At 47.3% G+C, this 19,827-nt stretch overlaps 1 protein-coding gene across 3 annotated transcripts in view; it reads right to left on the bottom strand.

The window, feature by feature from the left end:
- Positions 1-19,827, bottom strand: part of GNB2 (G protein subunit beta 2) — a 255,414-nt gene that overhangs the window by 181,349 nt on the left and 54,238 nt on the right. Inside the window, exon 1 of one of the 3 annotated variants that reach the window (XM_078669813.1) lies at positions 8,797-9,664. The exons of 1 other annotated variant lie outside the window; for it this stretch is intronic. The gene's annotated coding sequence lies outside the window, so the exon portion shown is untranslated. Of the gene's footprint in view, positions 1-8,796; positions 9,665-19,827 lie in introns of those variants that run through there. One more of the 3 variants, XM_078669815.1, reaches the window with a different exon arrangement.

The following is a 19,827-nucleotide window of genomic DNA, read 5'->3' on the forward strand; positions in this document are numbered from 1 at the left end:
GGTTAATATGCGCAGTCCAATTACCTTGAATTTACTGCAAGTGAGAGAAAAAGTTCGGGGGGGGGGGGGGGGTAATGTCAATTGAGAAAATTCCTGGTGGACTCAATGGCAGGACCCGTTAGCTACATTAAGGACGGTAAAAGGCCAGGCACCGGGGGAGGGACAAACAAAACGAGGACGGAAATCCGCTGAATAAGCAAGCAAACGAATGACAAGAAACCCAACCAATGTTGTGCAATGATTTAGTACAATGCACACTAAGATGCTGGTATTCTCTCTAACAGAGGCCTTTCTACAGTGGCAGAAAAGGGGTGATCCAAAGCCCTTCTAGATACGCATATGAACATAAATGATCTTGTATTACAAGAGTTAGACACATAAGCGGTCAATCACTCCCAAGAAGGTATAAGAAGGATTATCAGACTCCAAATCATCCATCTCCGGGGTGTGTAAAAGGAAATAATCAACGCCAAAATCCTTGCCTAGTAAAGTCACAAAATACCTGTCCACAGGTTTTAATACAGAAGAATAAAAAATGTCCCTTAAATGCAGATTGACTTTACCAGTTGCCCATCAACCTAACCACCTAACTCCTAATTAAAAGGATAACATTTCCGATAAGGCAATCGGCTATACACTCAAAATGATAAATACGTAAAATTGCAGTTGGCAAAACAACGTACAACCCCTTAATGGGGAGGACAAAGAAATCCACAGTGCACATATTCAACCGCCAGGATGTCAGAGGGTAGTCAACACGAAAACCCATGCCTACAATGGATCTTTGTGAGATTCCAGGTAACAAAATATCCACCTATTAGCTTTAACACATAATAGCAATCAACTCAAAGGACTATTGGCTTTATCATATGCTTTCCACAATAAACAAGTCGGGCCTGTCTCTTTTTTGTAACTTTCATAATAAGCAGATCAGACCAATGGCATCGGATATAAACTTTTCCTAATCAACCACTCAAACCTATAAGCTTGATCGGTTGCTTCTCACGGTAAGCAGCTCAATCTTACTGTATGGAACGTTGGCTCTCTCATAAGGCAGCGCTCGGATGTAGTCATTCAGAAGAGGCCCTTGCAAGATTTATCAGTGTAAATCTCCTCGCCCCCAGAGTTTGCCAAAGTGGGTAAACTCCAAAACACTTGCCTACTACAGTAATCTAGGAGATTCCATACAACTTAAGTACCTCTCTCAACAACCTTAAAAATAGTGTATTAACAATCCAATGTGCCTATAGGCTTTAACATATGCTTTCACAATACATCTGCCATGCCGACTTCCCGGATCATAACTTTCCACAATAAATGTATCAAATCTATAGGTTAGATCAGAGAATTGGACCCATAACCGAGTCCTGTCATACGGAGAAAGATTACAAGTACTCTTTCAGTGGAAGCACACCACTTCTGCCCAATCAAATGCTGGTCTCAAGGAAAACAACATATGAGTGCAGCCTACAGTAGTGCTTCTTAACAGTCTTTTTGTGGACCTTATATGATCAGGCAACAGGTGCACTACCAACCTACATTTAAAAAGTGGCCCTGCTCATCTGACTGCCTTAGCAGTGCCTATTGCCTTTCCAGTGAGTACATGCCTAGCCCTTCCCTTCACAATTGCAACATCTTTGGCAAATGTAAGACGTACTACGCAGCCCCTGTGCAAGTACTGCATCAAAGCCTCCGACCCCAAAAAAATCGTACCTCATTGCCTCAGCACAATCTTCTGATATTCACATGCAGCGCTGACAAGGAGGCCCCAATTGTATATGCACGAGAGGTATGAGCATAACATCCATGCAGATACTATACACACACGGTAAGATTTGTGCAAGAACCACCACTATACTGTCCACAAACCATGATCTGGTGCTCCCACTCATCCTAGTTACCAGAGCAACCAAGGACACATGGACACGCAGGTAACCACACCTCCCGCTGAAGCGAAGCGCCAGTTACCAGGGCAATGCAGGGTAGCAAAATACTAGATCATGCCACAAGGGCCAAACAAAACCGACCCTAAAGGAACAATAAGGTTCTCCTGGAGAACATTCTAGTTAGTAAGGTGTATTAGAGTTCAAGTGTCCCTAGCTTCCCTTTCAGGCACCTGCCCCAGCACATCAGCACTGTTCTTTCCCACAGCAAACTCATCAAGGTGTCTTCTCCTTCTGCACCCCGATTCCTACTGCCATTAACAGGCTTACTTGAGACTGTTTCTTTCCTAAAATTCCCTACAATAGACTACTTGAACTTGGTACCAGCCAGTAATCTGGAGGTTCTAGTATACCCCACCAGGCAGGGGATCTCCTGGCTTCCAACTGCTGCTTCCTTTGTGTGGCACTTTACCAGTGCTGCTGACCCAGCAAGTCTGCTGCCTTGGCTCTCCTAATGGCAAATGTCATTCTACCTCTTTCCAGAAGGGCAAGCCCTCCCACGGCAGCAGACTGGCGTAACCTTCAGCAGGCACACAAGGCTGATCGGAAATCTTCCTGGCACACAACCTCCCTGGCGCAGATCACCACCTGAACTTGTAAACTGTAGGTTCGCTCACAGGCGAAGACTGGTCGCCTACGGCCATACCACCCTGAATGCGCCCAATCTCGTTCTGTATCGGAAGCCAAGCAGGGTCGGGCCTGGTTAGTACTTGAATGGGAGGCTAGGACTGGTCACCTTTTCAAATCAAGTTATCTGTATCAGGCAAGAGTGTACGAAAAAACGTGTTTTATTTACAAGTAGACTCACCTCAGCAGGAGTTAGCATGCTCTCTTTCTCCAGACAATGTACTGAGCTGGCAGTGCCGGCAGGGCAGACTCGCTAATAGTAAACGTGACTGCATCACTCACTCAAGAGACCTAAGCAGGAGAGGAGTGCCATCACTCACACCACAGGCACACATTCCTTATCCTTTGACCACAAACAGCGATTCAGAGATGCTTGGTACAAGGTGTGTGTATTTTAGCATGCACAGGTAGCCCATATCCATACGATAAAGGTAACCTCCAAAGCAAACTAACAAGCACTGACTGCTACAAGCTCCACCAACACCACTAAGTACAATTCTGCAGGGAAGAGTTAAAAAGACATACCGAGGACCAGACAACAAATAAAAGGGTGCTGTTCAGGACGCATATACCGCCTGGATGAGTGGGATGGGGTTAGACAACACTGAATTGTGCAATTGAAAAGAAAGGTGGGAAGCAGAATGTCCAAGCGTTTCTGAAATGCCATGGTGGCAGGAGGAGCAACTTATACCCTGATGGATGGTTCACCTTCCCGGGGATTGGAAAGCAATAAATATTCACAGGACTTTGGACAATTCTTCATCATTCACTGTACTATATTCTGAAACTGAAACCATTTGTTACCTAGCAACGGGGGTGGGGTTAGAGACATGTAAACAACGAGTAGCTGCAGGTCTGAGTGGGCCCTTGCCAGCAAAGCATTGAGGGACTGGAGGCGGGTGTTTGGAAAGGGACTTTGCCTTTGAAAGTAGAGTGGTGGTCAGAGGTATGAGATAAAGACATCAGGGCCAGGATAGAGAGTGCAGTGGGGAGGAGAAGGGGCAGAAAGATAAGGCAATAAAGTGAAGGACAGGATTCTAAAAAGCTGGGACAGACTGAACGAGGTAACAAATGTGCAGTGAGGTAGGTGCACTGATGTACCTCACCTGAATCAGTACCCAATCCACTGGCATAGCAGAAAAGCGCTGTGGCAACAACTGATGATCAGAAGGCTGAATTGAATCAAACCACCGCCAGTCAAGAGATCTGGGTTAAATTCATCGTCACTGTGCCACCCCAGTTTGGACCAGACATATGCATATCAGTCTAGACCCTACTCATCATACGAACAGTTCGGCCCTAACTGCCAAGCCGGGTCCTCCCTGGACTAGAAGCAAGCATCCTGGGACTGGTTTCGGGTTAACACCCCTCATCAGCCAGGCTAGCTTGAATCGAGTGGCAAAGTGAGCAAGGGACCCACATCTGGGCATACCCATCCCACATAGGGCGATAAGTGCAGCAGCAACAATTGATGGACGGAATGCTGAATGGATCAATCATTCACTGCCAGTCAAGTGATCTGAGTTAAATCCATCATTCTTTTTTTCACTACGCCACCCCAGTTTGGACCCGGCCATATGCAAATCAGCCTTGCGACTGCTCCTCATGGGAACAGTCCAACCCAACTGCGGAGTGGTTGAAAAGTTTCAGCACTCCGCCCATCATGTTGGGTTTACTATGTTCGCCCTAAGTGGCGCTGAGCATAACATCAAAAGAAGACGCTGGCGAGAGCATGAACCCACGTGTGAGCGTGGACACGCAGCAAAGAAAAGAAGGATAAGCCAGGCTGCTGAAACCCAAAAAAGAAAGGATGGTTGCAGCGGTGAGAGGGTGCATCACCCACAGTCCATCAGAAACTACTTAAGTCTCATCTAACCAGGGGGTGGCAGGGCACAGCGAAGATATGGCATGTTATGTATACTTGTAAAGCACGCATCTCACCCAGGAGTATCCTTATGCTGATAGGAGGTAGTATGCCAACCTTTCTGGATGCTATGATAAGGCAGGCCACAAAGGTAAGCCCACCCCCAGAGAAGTGCACACATCTTTTGTTCATTAGAGCTAACCTCCGTGCAAACCTGAACATAACAAAACGAGCACACTAGGTGGAGCGCAGGGAAACCACAGAGGTCACAAATCAAATGGCAAGAGAGGAAGCAGCGAGGGAGATACAAAGCCCCAACCTGATTCATCGGAGCGCTCTTCTAAAGTAACCACTGGCTACCATTAAAACACTACTGGCCATCAGATTGTGTGTTTTCACCATTACTGATGGGTATGCCCAATGCACCAGAAGTGAGGGCTACCACAGACTAGATATGCAGAACTACCTACATCAGGGCAGAGTAACCACATGAAGCAATGATGAATCCACAGGCAGTATTTGTGCCAAAGCACAGAGGGCATGCACCTCTGTCGGGGCACTTGGTATCTGGGCAGTGATGGTGCCAGCCTACAATCGCAGCGCCCCATAAAAACACCTAAAGGCAGAAGTGTAAGACATGTGCAAGTTACACAAAGATCTTCAATGGCGCAAAGAACGACCACTGGCCACCTCTGTGTCGGTGCCTCTTATTAATGGTCACAGCAGAACCAGACAGGCAGAGCTAAGGAGAATGTAAGCCAAATAGGCCTGTAGGCTGGACACGCCCCTAGGTACGGCAGCATGGTGACCCTTAGAAGAGCCCCGCAGGCAGCCGCCCGTGCCAGACCGGGGGCCTGCGTGTATTAAACGGCAATGCACATTCTGCATAAATCCTCGAAAGCCACCCGTGGCGCACAAGGAGGCAGGGCCCTGGCGCGTCTGGAATGCCAGGCGTGTAAAGGACAGGGGCATCCGTCCATGTACATTTACATGGAGCGGCAGGGTACACACAAACCAATGCAGCCACATGTATGTGCAGAGGACAGAAGGCGTTAAAGAAAGGCCATGCGTGTGGCCTCGGGGAGGAGAAAGCGCGGCGCCTCCTCCCGGAGCCGGCGTCCATTTCCTAACCCACCGCAGGAAGCCAGCGAGCAGCAGGCAGATAGATCCGTGTTTGTCGTGGTTTCTCCAGCCCCCACCCACCGTTCCTTACTCCCTTCCACCACCCAAACGGTTCATCCCACCGCCCACCCCCATTTTTCTTTTTTTACACAATTACGCAAAAAGGTCTAATAAAACAGGAAAGAGCGGGCAGGATGGTTACATCGCCTGTGCATGCCACGAGAATGCAATTTATTACAATTATTCGAAGTGAGATATGGAAGGGGGGGTGGAAAAGAGGTCACTCCCCACCAGCCAGCTGTGGGGAAGGCGCTCCGTGTAAAGGACACGACGCGTCTGTGGAGGGCACGGCTGAGCCGTCCAGGGAATGATGCCAGGGTACCACGGACCACAGACGCGAGGCGATGCGCCTCGGAGCCCTCCGGATTGTGGTGGGAGAGGCAGGGGTGGCTCGTCCTGCCCATCACGCGACGTCTCCATGACGGATGGAGGCAGGCGAGGAGGAGGGAGGGATGGATGCCTTCGAAGAACAGAGCAGGGTGGAGGAGGGGGGCCTGCCCCTCGAACCCGGGGCATGCCAGGGTGGCTGGAGCCTCGACGCTGTGGCCGCTCACTGAGGTGGGGGTGCATACCCCCGGGGGTGGGGGCTCTGCGACAAATAGACCATGGCTCGGGGACGCACTAAGGGAAGAGGATGCGCTCCAGGATTGGAGGGGGCGCTCAGGTCCGCCTCGCCCCGGACAGAGGGCCAACGCCAGGGTACCCCACCCACAGACGGGTGCAGGGGCCGAGGGAGGGGTCCCTGCGACAGACATCAGGGTTAGGGGGGGCACCAACGAGGAATGCTTTCGAAGAATGAAGGGGGAGAGGGGCGGCGTCCAGATCCGCCTCTCTGGACCCATGGTCGATTCATAACAGGGGCGGGGGGCAGGTGGGCCGGGTGCCTTGGGGATAGGACCCCGCACCATTCAGTGACCTAAGGACACCACTGATGCCCCCTCCCCCAAGCAGAGCTCAACGTTACCCATGCCGCCGGTTCAGAACGGGGTGATTGGGCACAAGGTGACACTTGCACAGGGAGGGGTTGGCAATGCAACCAGCGCATCAAGTGACGGGTGTGTGCTGCACAGTGCGCAAAGACAAGGCCTACTGGGTACCCCAAGACATCCCGGGGTGGAGGAGACGAGAACCAGCGCTGTCACAGGCTGCCTGAGTGGCAAGGACGTTTTCTAGAAGGTGACAAGATATTACCCACGGATCCTGAGGGGTGGCAGCCATGCCCTACAAGACGGGTAGAGTAATGGGCTGTGAAGGCCCTGCAGCTGCTCAGACATCTTGTAACATGCATGTTCCACCGATAGTCTGGCACAAATGGTGTCACGCTGCTATAGGGCAGGCATGCTCCAACAGTAATGGAGGATGTGAAGGCCCACCCCCTCGTCCCTCCAGAACAGGCATGTATGGTCCAATGGCAAGTGAAGAGTCATGGGCCATACTGGACACAGGGCCCAAGGGGAATTGGAAAAGAGGGTCCTAAATGCTGCAGAAGCATGCTCCAGTAATAACATGATGCACAGGGTCAGACTGATTTGCATATGGCCATGTCTGAACTTGGGTGGCAGAGTGGGCTAAAGAACGGTGATGGATTAAACCCAGATCTGTTGACTGGGTGTGAGTGTTTGATTGGTTCAGATGCTCCGTCCATCACCACCCCCTTTTGTACCAGTAAGAACATAGCCATCAAACTTCTCTCAAAAGAAATGTCCTAATAAGAAAGGGTGGTGGCTATCAGTGTGGGGTATATTTAAACCATATGCGGGTCACACAGTGGAGGGAGATGGCGACCTCCTTCCAGGACAGGCACGTCTCAATGATAATGGAGAGAAGGGCAGGGGCCGCACAGAATAAGCCTGAACATTCCTAATGGGGCTGATGGGGAAGTCAGGGCTCCAACGACAGGCCTCTCCCAGTGATGCAGGGGGAAATCCTTCTCGCACAGGGTAGCTATGTCCAGGTAACTTGCACTGAAATAGAGACAGGTAACCCCCTTACAAAGAATTAAATAGTACTGAAGTGTTGGTTCGTACTGGGCAGGGTGCTGCAATGAAAGAGGGGACAACCCATCTTCGGCCTAGACGTGCTGAAAAACGAATGGGTAGAGAAAGCACCTTGCAGCAGATGGAAGAAGAAAGCGACGAGATGGATTTGGGGGTACATTGGCTACAGTAAGACATTCAAATAATAATGGGAAAATCCCACTGCAAGCCCCCTTTACAGGTCAAACATGCATGCATAATCAATAACACTCAAATAATGGGAACATCCCACTGCAAGCACCTTTTACAGGTCAAACATACAAGCACAAACAATAACATTAAAATAATAATGGGAACATCCCACTGCAAGCACCTTTTACAGGTCAAACATGCATGCATAAACAATAACATTACAATAATGGGAACATCCCGCTGCAAGCCCCCTTTACAGGTCAATCATGCATGCATAAATTAATTAGGCCAAACACGGGTGCAAGTAATGAGTGGGCAGCTAAAGGGACGTCCCTGCAGGGGGTCCAGTGTGGTCAAGCCGCCACCCCCACCCGGAAATGGCGTGTGCAATGGTGCTGATGGGCAGCCCTCACGTGACAGCTCATTAGTGGAGGGGTGGGGGTGCCTCCATCAGGGCATGCATGGATTGCCCCAGGGGCAGAGGGAGCTTCAGCCCCATGCAGGAAGGGCATGCCCGATGAAAAGGGGGGGGGGGGGGAGGTCAAGCATCCTCAGGGCTAGCCAGGCCTAGTACTGCACCCCTCCCCCCATTGCCTAGATGACATGTCCCAGTGATAACACCGGTGCTGCAAGTGACAGCTCATTAAAGGAGGGGTGCCTCCATCAGGGCATGCAGGGACTGTCCCAGGGGCAGAGGGGGCCCATGCAGGAAGGGCATGCCCCGATAAAAAGGGGGGCAGGTCAAGCAAGCATCCTCAGGGCTGCCAGGCCTAGGACTGCACCCCTCCCCCCTTGCCTAGATGGCATGTTCCAGTGATAACACCGGTACTGGGGCGCCCCCGGAAGGCTCCAATCATGAGGAGGGGGGGTGGCCCTAAACCCCAACCTAAGCGTTCTGCTAACAATGGCCCGATAAGCCTAAACATGGAGGATAACATGCGGATTCTTTATATTTCGCTGTTTGTACAGGCTTCAGCTCCACCCCCCACACACACATACAGTAAACGAGTACCTGCTGGGGGAATCCCGCCGCCCCCCTGCGGGTAGGGAATGGTACCGGCGGCCGCCGCCTTCCTCTTTTAGTCCCGGCGATTCCAACTGACTGCGGAGGGGGGTGGGTGAGGAAGGGTCCACCCCGAAAATATTTATCAACCGCCAAAAAAAAGGGTTTCCTTCTTTAAAATGTGGCCTCTTCCAAATGAAAAATTTGAGGGGAGGGAGCAGCCCGCCCCGCGAAGTCAGGAGGGGCGGTGTGGCTGTCCGCGGTCCCGGAGGGTGGGTCGGGTGTCCGGCTGTGCGTCACCCCCGCGCCCGCTCCTCGCTCGCCCGCCCGTCGATGCCCGGATCCCTCCTCGGCGCCTCCTCGGTAGAATGACTCGAGAAGGAGGCGGCGGGCATTTCCCACCCGTCCCCCTCCCACCCCGGACCGTACCACTGCTGCCGCGGGGGCGCGCGCGCTCCGGCGCAACCCTCTACACGGTGGCGCCGAGCCTTCCGCTCAAACCGAGGGCGTCAGCCCTGCAGACACCCCTCGAGTTCACGTTTACCGTCGAAGGGTCTCTCCTTTTCTTTCGCGAAGCGTGTGCCGGGTCACGCCTCTATCCCGTTCCCCCCTTTTCTCCTTCGGTGGTACGGTCTCCGCCGCACCCAGCGTTGCGAAGAGGGTCGTACCACTCCTACGGTGCGAGGGAGGGCCTTCGGCTAATTGCCTCTGTCCTTCCCGAGTGGTGCTTTCGATTAAATTGAAACTGTTAAAATCCTTGTTTAGATTTAGACTTCTGCAGCGTGGCGTCCCCTTCACATGCACATCGGTGGAAGGGAACTCCCCCGCCCTCGAGCGTTGGTTGAGGCTGGAGTACAACCTTTAAGCTCGAAGGGTCACGTGACCGAGGCTTGGCTGTGAAGTTGAGCAGTTTCCTTGTTTTACTTCAGAGACTACAGCCATAGAGGGCGGGGAGGGACAACTACACAGGGGGCGTGCTGGTCACTGCCTCTACTCTATGGTGAGAGGAAGGAACTGGCAGCACCCCAGTGCTCTGGATACTCCAGGCCCTTGCTTGTGCTGCAGGAACCAAGAGAAGGGCCCTCGCCACTCTCTGGGACTGATGCACAGCAGGAACAACTGCGGAAGAGGCATGCTGGCCACTGCCTCTACTCTATGGTGAGAGGTAGGAACTGACAGGAACCCAGTGCTCTGGATACTCCAGGCCCTTGCTTGTGGTACAGGAACCAAGAAAAGGGGCCCCTCCACTTTGGGACTGATGCCCAACAGGAACAAATGCAGAAGAGGCATGCTAGCCACTGCCTCTACTCTATGGTCAGATTTAGACACTAGCAGGAACTCACTGCTCTGGATTCTCCAGGCCCTGGGACCCTTGCATGTTCTGCAGCCAATATGAATGGCCATCCTGCTCCCTGGGACTGATGTACAACAGGAACAACTGCAGAAGGGATGTGCTGGCCACTGCCTCTACTCTATACTCCAGGCCCTTGCATGAGCTGCAGGAACAAGGAGTGCTTACTACCCCTGAGATGGCCTTGAAACAATTCATTGCAAGTAGCATGCTTCCCCGGGCCCCTTCATGTGGCAATGAAGAATCAAATTATACAGCAGGATTGACTAAATTACATGGAAAGAAAAACAAATCACGCAGCACGTTCTATGGCAGTATTATTTTTCCATTTTAACAATGTTTGAACAAAGCTTCACCTCACAAGTATCTAACACCCGAATACAGGAATTGGCAACTGAAAGATGACCAGTTAATCTTTGCAAAGGGTTTGCCATGGCACGGCCCATGTACGGCACCTTTTGTCTTCAGTAACTTTTGATCTATTTGAGTTATAGGCTTTTTTTGTTTAAATCTGCATATTATGACGAAAACACAGCAGGCTGTGTGACAAATGCATTAAATCTATAATTATGCAGAAAACGCTGCAGCATCACATAATTCCAGTGGTCCTGACCATTGCCAAGAAAGCATCAGATGAAAACATAAGAGAAGGTAATTGCCTCACGCTAAGAGGGGGGGAAATACATCACAGCAACCCCTGCTGTAGTCTGATGGGGCTACTTGACTACAACTAATGCAACCTCTAAGACTTTACTACGCCGACCTCTCACTCACCACCGTCCCGCGCATCCAAAGAACAACCACCGGAGGGAGATCCTTCTCCCACCTCGTTGCCAAGACATGGAACACCCTCCCACTGAGCCTACTACAGACCCAAGAGCTGCTGACCTTCAGGAGGATACTCAAGACCTGGCTGTTCAATCAGTTGCCCCCCCCAGCGCCTTGAGACCCTCGCGGGTATGTAGTGCGCTTTACAAATGATTGATTGATCTAATACCATTGACTAGGTGTGTGGAACAAATATGGGCTTAGCAGTGTATTGCAGAGATCTACTATTTCCAATACAGTTGCACAAGCCAGCAGACTGTGCAGGTGATCCACCATTTCTATTACAGCTGTACAAGCCAGCCCACCAGGATCCAGCATTCAATAACAATTGTACAAGCTAGCGCATCATGCTGCGATCAACAGTTTACAGTTGTACGCACCAGCACACCATGTGCCACTATTTCCATTGTAGTTGTAAAAGCCAATTCTCCATGCTGTGAGCAACATTAAATTACAGCTGTACCAGCCAGCACACCGTGCTACCATCCACCATTTTAATAACAGTTGATATGCTCTTGTTTTCTCAATTCTTTCAGAGCTTAGACGCAGCTGATGGTAGCAAGAAGCACTTTACAAAAAACAAATTGAAGAATGAGTGGCACAATTCTTTAAAAGCATTAATTCCACCCACTGGATGATGAAAAAGTACCAATCATGAATTGGAAGGAGGATAACTCCTCTGCATGTTGGATGAGATTGAATATTATATATATATATATTATATATTGTATATATTATATTGGGGAGAGGGGTTGGCCTGACGGCTAAGGCGCTCGACCTCGGACCTGGGGATCTGGGTTCGAGTCTCGGTAACGACGCCAAAAAACCACCTGTGATTCTGGGCAAATCACTTAATCTCCCCGTGCCTAAAAAAATGAAAGTGTGTCCTCATGTAACGTAACTGGTGCTATGTAAAGCGCTCTGATAACTGATTCGGTTCGGTTCTAGTTCTCGCTATATAAAAAAAACTCAGAATAAAAAAAACTCCGAATAGCCAGGTCTTCAAACCCATTTTTGAAACAGGGTGATCGCCCATGTCTCACGTAGTAAGGAGTTTGTTCTGTCTTGAGGCTGCCTGATGGGGCTGGTGCGAAGACCTTGTCTTAACATGCTTACCTTTAGAAACTCACAGCTGTTGTTTATCAGTAAAGGTCAGAGAGTTGGTAACCACTTATGTTAAAACTAGACACCTGAGATCCTCATATCCTCAGTACAACCAGGGTAACAGGGATGACATGGGGAGGAAGATAGTTTGCGCACGTATTACCGAAGTTGTGGAACCATCTTCCACCCAGTCTCAGAGCACTGGAAAATGAACTTTCCTTCAGGAAAAAACTTAAGACATGTTTCCCCATTATGTACCAAAGGCCCTACTCTCGGCACAATACTCACCAGCGCAGGGAAGCCTTCGGGTAGCCATTTTGGCCTTTCCAAAACATAAACACACATTGTCTCCACCCTGAACGGCTCTCTTAAGCTGATAAAGTGTGACAAATTATTTTAAGTGCAACTAGGTCTTCATATGTAAAACACAATGTGTTAAGGTGAGTCTCCATCTTTTAAATACAAAAAATGCTAAACACGATCCAACTAAAACCATATATTCTCTCCCCATCTGCAGATATTCCTCCAAGATGCTGCCTCTACTTCTCCCCCTAACCTCGCTATAGAAGACCTCTACTGACAGTAATAATACAATAAGGCCTACACATTCAACCTCCAGCTGATGCTGCCCAGAGTTACTCAAGGGCACCTGGATAATTTAATTGATATAAAGGACTACAAATGTGTTGTACGCATTCATGGTGATAAACTGATGGATAACAGCATGAAAAGGGAGATAATGCAGTCACATCAATTCTTTTCTCCAGCTTCCCATTTTTTTTCAATAACAAGTGACAATAGCCACCAAGGCAAAAAAAAAAACAGGTAACATTTTAATATAAAATTATCGAGCAGTCTTCAGATCGCAAAAGCCGCCTTGTTAGGGTGGTAGTTATTTCACAGCTGGGATATTTAATGTCACTATACACTGAGCTCCCTTAATCCGTAAAAAAAAAAATATGCAAATTGCCTGGATCAAACCGACTAATGGTTGGAAAAAAAGAAGGCATCCTTTCCTGCCTCCAGCCGAATGGCAAGGTTCCTTTCATAAGTAGTTGCCTAAAGGATCAAGCACTGGCAAAGCCAATTGGTATCATATCTAACAGGGCAGGTTGCTGGATTTACCAATGTCTTTTGGGAATGGCATAGGTTTGCATGTGTCAAGACGCACCTGCACGGATGGCAATTTTGAAATTAGTTTTCTATTAAAGAAAAAACCTTCACGATGGCCATCAATGTGCGCATAGCTACGCTTATATCATGAGGCATGGTGGCCATTTTTAATTTACCATTTTAACATGTCAGAAGGCCAAGTTACAATAGTAAGTTATTTACTCCCCAAAAAAACAACAAATTGATAAAAGGGTAGTGCAAGTAGCCTGGCAGAACTTTTCAGCTGGTGGGCTCTCATAATAAAAATAAAGCATTAAAAGACAGGGGGCATCGAGGAGCGTGGCGGTGTGAAGAAAAAAACATGGGGTGTGGAAAGAAAAAAGAGAGCGAGAACAAGGAAACAGGCACTTCCATGAAGTGCTTTAAGAAAGTCCCCTAAAGTAAGCACTGGAAGGATAGAACAGATCCATCAAAACATTATGACAATGAAATGGTGATTGGCAGGACAAATACGATTAGGGAGGAGAGCCAGCACAGATATCAGACTAGTGAAATAGACAACAAAGCCATCCAATCATGAGCAAGACTACCAGGATTCATTGCAAGTAGCATGCTTCCCCGGGCCCCTTCATGTGGCAATGAAGAATCAAATTATACAGTAGGATTGACTAAATTACATGGCAAGAAAAACAAATCACGCAGCACTTTCTATGGCAGTATTATTTTGCCATTTTAACAATGTTTGGACAAAGCTTCACCTCACAAGTATCAGTTAACACCAGAATACAGGAATTGGCAACTGAAAGATGGCCAGTTAATCTTTGCAAAGGATTTGCCATGGCACGGCCCATGTACGGCACCTTTTGTCTTCAGTAACTTTTGATCTATTTGAGTTATAGGTTTTTTTTGTTTAGATCTGCATATTATGACGAAAACACAGCAGGCTGTGTGACAAATGCATTAAATCTATAATTATGCAGAAAACGCTGCAGCATCACATAATTCCTGTGGTCCTGACCATTGCCAAGAAAGCATCAGATGAAAACATAAGAGAAGGTAATTGCCTCACGCTAAGAGGGGGGAACATACATCACAGCAACCCCTGCTGTAGTCTGATGGGGCTACTTGACTACAACTAATGCAACCTCTAAGACTTTACTACGACGACCTCTCACTCACCACCGTCCCGCGCATCCAAAGAACAACCACCGGAGGGAGATCCTTCTCCCACCTCGCCGCCAAGACATGGAACACCCTCCCACTGAGCCTACGACAGACCCAAGACCTGCTGACCTTCAGGAGGATACTCAAGACCTGGCTGTTCAATCAGTATTCCCCCCCCCCCGCGCCTTGAGACCCTCGCGGGTATGTAGTGCGCTTTACAAATGATTGATTGATTGATTGATCTAATACCATTGACAAGGTGTGTGGAACAAATATGGACTTAGCAGTGTATTGCAGAGATCCACTATTTCCAATACAGTTGCACAAGCCAGCAGACTGTGCAGGCGATCTGCCATTTCTATTACAGCTGTACAAGCCAGCCCACCAGGATCCACCATTCAATAACAATTGTACAAGCTAGCGCATCATGCTGCGATCAACAGTTTACAGTTGTACGCACCAGCACACCATGTGCCACCATTTCCATTGTAGTTGTAAAAGCCAATTCTCCATGCTGTGAGCAACATTAAATTACAACTGTACCAGCCAGCACACCGTGCTACCATCCACCATTTTAATGATAGTTGATATGCTCTTGTTTTCTCAATTCTTTCAGAGCTTAGACGCAGCTGATGGTAGCATGAAGCACTTTACAAAAAACAAATTGAAGAATGAGTGGCACAATTCTTTAAAAGCATTGATTCCACCCACTGGATGATGAAAAAGTACCAATCATGAATTGGAAGGAGGATAACTCCTCTGCATGTTGGATGAGATTGAATAACCAGGTCTTCAAACCCATTCTGGAAACAGGGTGATCGCCCATGTCTCACGGAGTAAGTAGTTTGTTCTGTCTTGAGGCTGCCTGATGGGGCTGGTGCTAAGACCTTGTCTTAACATGCTTACCTTTAGAAACTCACAGCTGTTGTTTATCAGTAAAGGTCAGAGAGATGGTAACCACTTATGTCCCAACTAGACACCTGAGATCCTTATATCCTCGGTACAACAAGGGTAACAAGGATGACATGGGGAGAAAGATAGTTTGCACACGTATTACCGAAGTTGTGGAACCATCTTCCACCCAGTCTCAGAGCACTGGAAAATGAACTTTCCTTCAGGAAAAAACTTATGATATGTTTCCCCAATATGTACCAAAGGCACTACTCTCGGCACAATACTCACCAGCGCGGGGAAGCCTTTGGGTAGCCATTTTGGCCTTTCCAAAACCTAAACACACATTGTCTCGACCCTGAACGACTCTCTTAAGCTGATAAAGTGTGACAAATTATTTTAAGTGCAACTAGGTCTTCATATGTAAAACACAATGTGTTAAGGTGAGTCTCTATCTTTTAAATACAAAAAATGCTAAACACGATCCAACTAAAACCATACATTCTCTCCCCATCTGCAGATATTCCTCCAAGATGCTGCCTCTACTTCTCCCCCTAACCTCGCCATAGAAGACCTCTGCTGACAGTAATAATACAATAATGCCTACACATTCAACCTCCAGCTGATGCTGCCCAGAGTTACTCAAGGGCACCTGGATAATTTAATTGATATAAAGGACTACAAATGTGTTGTACGCATTCATGGTGATAAACTGATGGATAACAGCATGAAAAGGGAGATAATGCAGTCACGTCAATTCTTTTCTCCAGCTTCCCATTTTTTTTCAATAACAAGTGGCAATAGCCGCCAAGGCAAAAAAATAGCCACCAAGGCAAAAAAAAAAACAGGTAACATTTTAATATAAAATTATCGAGCAGTCTTCAGATCGCAAAAGCCGCCCTTGTTAGGGTGGTAGTTATTTCACAGCTGGGATATTTAATGTCACTATACACTGAGCTCCCTTAATCCGTAAAAAAAAAATATCCAAATTGCCTGGATCAAACCGACTAACGGTTGGAAAAAAAGAAGGCATCATTTCCTGCCTCCAGCCGAATGGCAAGATTCCTTTCATAAGTAGTTGCCTAACGGATCAAGAACTGGCAAAGCCAATTGGTATCGGATCTAACAGGGCAGGTTGCTGGCTTTGCCAATGTCTTTTGGGAGTGGCATGGGTTTGCATGTGTCAAGACGCACCTGCACGGATGGTAATTTTGAAATTCGTTTTCTATTAAAGAAAAAACCTTCACGATGGCCACCAATGTGCGCATAGCTACGCTTATATCATGAGGCATGGCGGCCATTTTTTATTTACCATTTTAACATGGCAGGAGGCCATTGATAAAAGGGTAGTGCAAGTAGCCCGGCAGAACTTTTCAGCTGGTGGGCTCTCATAATAAAAATAAGGCATTAAAAGACAGGGGGCATCGAGGAGCATGGCAGCGTGAAGAAAAAAAAACCATGGGGTGTGGAAAGAAAAAAGAGAGCGAGAACAAGGAAACAGGCACTTCCATGAAGTGCTTTAAGAAAGTCCCCTAAAGTAAGCACTGGAAGGATAGAACAGATCCATCAAAACATTATGACCATGAAATGGTGATTGGCAGGACAAATACGATTAGGGAGGAGAGCCAGCACAGATATCAGACTAGTGATATAGACAACAAAGCCATCCAATCATGAGCAAGACTACCAGGACAAACATGAAATACCAGAAACTAGAGCTCTGGGAACATGCTGTGGTAGAAGGCAACTGGCACATTGGTGGTTGCTCATGCCAAAATAGGAGAGCAATTCTATGCACATGTGTGCTAAGTTAATCTACCAGTGTGCGGGTATGTGTGTCCGTGAAGTCTTTGATCCTGCTATATGGTGTCACACTTCTCTAGATTTCTGTCTACAGCATCACATAGGTTTTCCTTTGCTTCAGATTCATTTCAGAATTCTCCCCGTCAAGTATTTCGTTGAGGCCTGCAATCCCTAGTGTGGCCCTGGCACACAGCAGGCTTACTAACATGAACCCCTACAGAATGTTTAGGTTCTGACAAGTGAGCCACTGTCTGACCCTGGTGCTAACATACGATTTACTGCTGTGACACATCACTGATGTTCACCTCTAGTACTAGCACTGCAATAACTTTTGGTTTTGTAGCAATACCAGAGAAACCTCTGCATCGGAATAAGCTCTACAAGTGCCACCCAAAATGTGGTCTTGCTGGTCCTGTCCCACCCTGGCTTGGAATATACTTGCTGCCTATACCAGCAGTTGTGCTGGGGCAGTGGAGTTCTTGGTCCATCTTCACTGGTCCAGACATCTGGTAGGGATTTGTTTCACACAAACAGCTTGAATGCCTTGTGTGACCAGACTGCATCCTACAGCCGCCCATACAGATCTATTAATTGTTTTCATTTGGTGGTCCCAAAACACCCAGCACACAATCTAGGAGGACGGTTGGCTGGCGGTTCATTCACTGCATATTGTACCATATAATGTCACGTGAGAGACAGCTAGGTGGACAATGATATTGTGGTGACAGCTTGTGATCTTCAGCCACTACACAGTCACCCAGAGAACTAGAGACGATACTATCTGACCATTACAATAAACCAGATGCAAAGACAGGCGAGCACAAAGGCAGCCTGAGAACTCTTGAACCCCTCAGACGGCTACACATTCCTCCAGGAGTCTACAAGCTGATTGGAGGGTGGAGGAAGAAAGTAGAGAAATTGTCCACCCAAAGCATCCTGCTGATGCCACAGGTCAAAAAACAGTAAACACATAGGGCTTCTTCAGAACACATCTTGTGAAACCAGATGAAAAAGGTAATCCTAATCAGTGAGCACTGTGATACATCTTTACACTTCCAGCACAGCGCCCGTATTTATTCACTAGGGCAAACCTATAGCAGACAGTTCAAATGGCAATACCATAATGTAACATTGCATTTGTGTACAGACATACACATACGTAAACATAGACAGAAAACCATAACCCATGCCACCATTATACTGTGTCCTGCACAAAGTGTGTTTAAAAAATGGCAGTGAGGGCCTGAATGTTGTGAGCTGGGAATCAAAGTTGAGCATCAGAGCGAAAGTAATCCCATGCATGGCAGATCTTGCCCATTTTATAGGCAGAATAACAACATTTTATCAACATTACAAACATAGTGCGCATTACGTCCCTATTAAATACCTAACCAGAGTCCCTGATCCAAACAGGTAAAATACTAGAAGGTGATCCCTCCAAATGGGCATTAATCAAGGAGCTACAATGGCGCCCAACTATGCCGTAAGAAAGAAAATAATTCAGTAAAATGAAACATACATCACATTCAAGCATTGAGAAACTAGAGAATGCAATAAGACCAAACAACATTAGGCTGCACGGTCTTCTTGAGGAATCATACAGTAAGGTTCCCACTTGATTTATTTCTGAGCCTAGATCCCACATATTCTTGAGCTGGGAGAACTACTCCAGAGACTTACCTTAATCTACAATTTAAATCACATAGACCACTGCAGACAAGAAAGGATGACCTTACGAGTCCAAGATGAGAATTACAAAAAATAACTCCCGAAAGGACTCCAAGACAACACAAATACCTGTCAGACTGAATGTGCCACAACAATTACCAGAGCATTTAATACTGACAATATCTTGTGACACAGATGACCTTTAATCTCTTATCACAATTAATAAAATAGCAAAAATGTACTGGGAATCACTACACTAAGTTATGAACAGTATGGATAAAGGCACTGGGATTTTTTTGATAACTTAGAGCAATTAAATGGATACAATGATTAATACAATCATTGGTACAATGATTAATACTCCATTTTTGCTCTAAACAGTAGTATTCTGCATTTGCTTTCAAATAACAGTACACCAATTGTAGACTGTTTTAGAAGTAGAACGTACTAGAATTAGTCGACTTCTGTGTAAGATTATTTAAGCCTTCCTTTTGAGTGACAGGCGGCATTGGGCCACATCCCACTGTTTAGATACTGACATCATTGCCACTGAATCACAAATGTTTAAGTCATTTCTATGCCTCATCTGGAGCAATGCGCCAGTTCTGAAGCCCACATTTAAACTATTGGTCTAGTTCCGAAGTCCATATCTGGCATATTGTACCCAGTTGTGGAAGCCACATCTGGAGTATTACGCCTCGTTCTGGAGTACACATCTGGAGAATCGTTTCCAGTGTGAAGGCCACATCGGGAGTTTTGCACCACTCTAGAGGACACAGCTGGAATGTTAGGCCCATTTGGAAGGGACACAATTGGAATATTGAATCCAGTTCTGGAAGCCACATTTGAAGTACTTTAGCCAGTCTGGATTATTGTGCCCAGTTATAAATGCATGGCAGATTGAAATGCTGTCTTTTTTTTATCATCAAAGAAGACTGCATTATGGAGTAACTAAATAGCTTGACCTGTACATACACAAAACGTTAATCTTAGGCCTACCTAAAATCAGGGCTAATGGTATGCTTCAATTGTGCAGCTGTGCCGTTTTTCTGCACAGTTACATATTTGCCGCATAATCCATCTACTGCTGCAAAATTTGCAGATTTTAACAAAAACAT

Source organism: Lissotriton helveticus, chromosome 12, assembly GCF_964261635.1.
Source record: "Lissotriton helveticus chromosome 12, aLisHel1.1, whole genome shotgun sequence".
In the NCBI taxonomy this organism is placed as follows: Eukaryota; Metazoa; Chordata; class Amphibia; order Caudata; family Salamandridae; genus Lissotriton; species Lissotriton helveticus.